Source organism: Arachis hypogaea, chromosome 4 (assembly GCF_003086295.3).
Source record: "Arachis hypogaea cultivar Tifrunner chromosome 4, arahy.Tifrunner.gnm2.J5K5, whole genome shotgun sequence".
NCBI classification, from domain to species: Eukaryota; Viridiplantae; Streptophyta; class Magnoliopsida; order Fabales; family Fabaceae; genus Arachis; species Arachis hypogaea.
In genome coordinates this window covers 39,351,987-39,356,730 of record NC_092039.1, presented here as the reverse complement: position 1 = coordinate 39,356,730, position 4,744 = coordinate 39,351,987, and the positions used below count along the sequence as shown (strand labels likewise).

At 39.2% G+C, this 4,744-nt stretch overlaps 1 non-coding gene across 1 annotated transcript; it reads right to left on the bottom strand.

Moving 5' to 3' along the window:
* Positions 1-4,416: 4,416 nt before the first annotated feature.
* LOC112798928 (small nucleolar RNA R71) lies at positions 4,417-4,524 on the bottom strand. Its single transcript, XR_003200523.1, has one exon. It is a non-coding gene; the product is annotated as a small nucleolar RNA R71 (small nucleolar RNA).
* Positions 4,525-4,744: the final 220 nt, after the last annotated feature.

The following is a 4,744-nucleotide window of genomic DNA, read 5'->3' as shown; positions in this document are numbered from 1 at the left end:
GATTTGCCATTGCCGCCATGAATTCGGCATGATTGTCAGCTGGTTGCTCATTCTTACTTTCTCGCGTTCGTGTTCAGCCTTGTTCGCGAGTGGCCATGCAGGGTTCCTGTCTACACCAAACAATCGATATCAAGGTGATCAGTCTTAATATCAAAAGTCTAGTGCTTCAATTATCCCAAACAGGCACTCACAAACAAGCATGCTATGCATATATCAAACAGATAACCTAACAGCATCAAATAAAAGACACACAGAGTATGCAATGAAGCACAATCGGTCTATCCTTCAGGCTCACGAGGACGAATCACTCTGATACCACTAAATGTAACACCCTAATTAGCCTAAGTCTTATCTCGCGTCGTAAAGCAAAGGTTAATCAGAGATTATGACAGTTCTAAGCTCATACATATCATATAAAGAAGGAATTATTAATATCTAGAAGCCCGATGAAGAATATAGCTCAAAATAGGATTTAAAAGCACAAAGTGAACTAAATCAGCTACTAACTTAAGGTACAATATATAGATGAAATATAAATAGGATAATAGTATAATAGTGTATATCAAAAGGAACTAGCCTCGACTCGCGGAGTTTAAGCCGGCTAGCCATATACAGACCATACAGAAACTTGACAGTTTAAGAAATAGCTTATACAAATTTGGTTCTCTCATATACCAACCTTTAGGCAAGGACAAAATACAAAAGTGAGAGATGCATATGATGAGCGGATAATTTGTACGCTTTTTGGCATTGTTTTTAGTATGTTTTTGGTAGTTTTAGTTGAGTTCTTAGTATATTTTTATTAGTTTTTAGTTAAAATTTACTTTTCTGGACTTTACTATGAGTTTGTGTGTTTTTCTGTGATTTCAGGTATTTTCTGGCTGAAATTGAGGGACCTGAGCAAAAATCTGATTCAGAGACTGAAAAGGACTGCAGATGCTGTTGGATTCTGACCTCCCTGCACTCGAAGTGGATTTTCTGGAGCTACAGAAGCCCAATTGGCGCGCTCTCAACGGCGTAGGAAAGTAGACATCCTGGGCTTTCCAGCAATATATGATAGTCCATACTTTGCCCAAGATTTGATGGCCCAAACCGGTGTTCAAAGTCACCCTCAGAAATTCCAGCGTTAAACGCCGGAACTGGCACCAAAATGGGAGTTAAACGCCCAAACTGGCATAAAAGCTGGCATTTAACTCCAAGGAGAGTCTCTACACGAAAATGCTTCATTGCTCAGCCCAAACACACACCAAGTGGGCTCGGAAGTGGATTTTTATGTCATTTACTCATCTTTGTACACCTTAGGCTACTAGTTTTCTATAAGTAGGACCTTTTACTATTGTATTAAAGATCTTCTGATCTTTGGAACCTTTTTCTTTAGATCTTTTGATCACTTTGGGAGGCTGGCCATTCGGCCATGCCTAGACCTTGTTCTTATGTATTTTCAACGGTGGAGTTTCTACACACCATAGATTAAGGTGTGGAGCTCTGCTGTACCTTGAGTATTAATGCAATTACTATTGTTCTTCTATTCAATTCCGCTTGTTCTTTGTCCAAGATATCACTTGTTCTTCAACTTGATGAATGTGATGATCCGTGACACTCATCATCATTCTCACTTATGAACAAAGTGACTGACAACCACTCTGTTCTACAAAGCAACAAGGCTCTAGTGTTTATCTCTTGGATTCCTGATACACGATGCATGGTTGATCGCCTGACAACCGAGTGCTCGCCTGACAAACGAGCCAGCCATTCCGTGAGATCAGAGTCTTCGTGGTATAGGCGAGAACTGATGGCGGCATTCAAGAGAATCCGGAAGGTCTAACCTTGTCTGTGGTATTCTGAGTAGGATTCAATGATTGAATGACTGTGACGTGCTTCAAACTCCTAGCAGGCGGGGCGTTAGTGGCAGACGCAAAAGAATCGATGGATTCTATTCCGGCCTGACCGAGAACCGACAGCTGATTAGCCATATGCTGTGACAGAGCATAGGAACATTTTCACTAAGAGGATGGGAGGTAGCCACTGACAACGGTGAAACCCTTGCATAAGCTTGCCATGGAAAGGAGTAAGAAGGATTGAATGAAGACAGTAGGAAAGCAGAGAGACGGAAGGGAAGGCATTTCATTCACTTATCTGAAGCTCTCACCAATGATATACATAAGTATCTCTATCTTTATCTTTATGTTTTATTCATCATCTATACCCATTTGAGTCTGCCTGACTGAGATTTACAAGGTGACCATAGCTTGCTTCATACCAACAATCTCCGTGGGATCGACCCTTACTCGCGTAAGGTTTATTACTTGGACGACCCAGTGCACTTGCTGGTTAGTTGTGGGAAGTTGTGTTTATGCCATGGTATTGAGCACCAAGTCTTTGGAGCCATTACTAGGGATTGTTTGAGTAGTGAAAAGTAGTGATCATAATTTCGTGCACCAAGTTTTTAGCGCCGTTGCCGGGGATTGTTTTGTGTATGGACAACTGACGGTTCATCTTGTTGCTTAGATTAGGTATTTTTCTTCAGAGTTCTTAAGAATGAATTCTAGAGTTTCATGATGATTTGTTGAAATCTGGCTGGCTGTGAAGTCATGTCTAATTTCATTGGACCGAGGTTTCAACTTATCATCACAGGAGCTTGTTGATTTCTATCAATCTTGCTTTTGGAGCAGTGATCTGCTAAGGCTTGGCTGGCCTTTGGCCATGTCTAGTGTTTTGGACCGAAGCTTTCTTTGGAAGCTTGGCTGGCTGTGAAGCCATGTCTAATTTCCTGGACCGGAGTCTTAGACTTAACATTGCATGATTCCTGGAATTCTCATTAAGAATTTTGATACCTTTTTCCACTTAATTTTCGAAAAACACAAAAAAAATTACAAAATCATAAAAACCAAAAAAATTTTTATGTTTCTTGTTTGAGTCTAGTGTCTAATTTTAAGTTTGGTGTCTTTCATGCATTGTTTATTTGATCTTGGTTCTATTTTCAAGTCAATAGTACAGGGAACTGAAGATTCAGAACATGCAACAGAGGAATTACACAGAAAAAGCTGGGCGTTCAAAAGGCCCAGTGAAGAAGGACAGACTGGCGTTTAAACGCCAGCCAGGGTACCTGGTTGGGCGTTTAACGCCCAAAAAGGTAGCATTTTGGGCGTTAAACGCCAGAATGGATACCATTCTGGGCGTTTAACGCCAGGATGGCACAAGAGGGAAGATTTTGTTTTCAAATCAATTTTTTTTCAAAGTTTTCAAAGTTTTTCAAAATCAAATCTTTTTCAAATCAAATCTTTTCAATCAAATGTTTTCAAAATCAATTTCTTTCCTTTTTCTAAGATACTTGCTAACAATTAATGATTTGATTGAACAATTCAAGTATGTTGCCTTTTCTGTTGAGAAAGGTTTAATGTTTGAATCATATCTTTTCTTGTTAGGCAAGTCATTAATTTTTAAAAATCAAATCTCTTTAAAATTGTTTTCAAATCATATCTTTTCAATCATATCTCTTTAAAACCATAACTTTTCAATCATATCTTTTTTATCACATCTTTTTGTTTTCAATCATATCTTTTTAACTTCTAATTTCAAAATCTTTTTTCAAAAATCACTTGATTTCTTTCCCACCCTTGGTTTTCGAAAATCAATTAAAGTTTTTCAAAATGTTTTTAAAATCTTTTTAATTGAATTTTCGAAAATTCTTCCCCTCTTCTCACATCCTTCTATTTTTGGAGTGTCACTCCTCCTCAATGCACAATTCGAACTCTATCTAACTAAGTTCGAATTCTTCTCCTTCTTCCTTCTATTTTTCTTTTCCTCTGACACCTCAAGGAATCTCTATACTGTGACATAGAGGATTCCACATTTTCTTGTTCTCTTCTCTTTCATATGAGCAGGAACAAAAACAAAGGCATTCTTGTTGAAGCTGACCCTGAACCTGAAAGGACCCTGAAGCGAAAGCTAAGAGAAGCTAAGGCACAATTCTCTGTAGAGGACCTAACCGAATTCTTCAAAGAAGAAGACATGGCAGCCGAAAACAACAACAATGCCAACAATGCAAGGAAGGTGCTGGGTGACTTTACTGCACCTACTCCCGATTTCTATGGAAGAAGCATCTCTATCCCTGCCATTGGAGCAAACAACTTTGAGCTTAAGCCTCAATTAGTTTCTCTAATGCAACAGAATTGCAAGTTCCATGGACTTCCATTGGAAGATCCTCATCAGTTCTTAGCTGAATTCTTGCAAATCTGTGACACTGTCAAGACTAATGGGGTGGACCCTGAGGTCTATAGACTTATACTATTCCCTTTTGCTGTAAGAGACAGAGCTAGGACATGGTTGGACTCACAACCAAAAGAAAGCCTGGACTCATGGGAAAAGCTAGTCAATGCCTTCTTGGCAAAGTTCTTTCCACCTCAAAAATTGAGTAAGCTTAGAGTGGAAGTCCAAACCTTCAGACAGAAGGAAGGAGAATCCCTCTATGAAGCTTGGGAAAGATACAAACAATTAATCAGAAAATGTCCCTCTGACATGCTTTCTGAATGGAGCATCATAGGTATTTTCTATGATGGTCTCTCTGGACTATCCAAGATGTCCTTGGATAGCTCTGCTGGAGGATCTCTTCATCTGAAGAAGACGCCTACAGAAGCTCAAGAGCTAATTGAAATGGTTGCAAATAACCAATTCATGTATACTTCTGAAAGGAATCCTGTGAACAATGGGACCAGTCAGAAGAAAGGAGTTCTTGAGATTGATA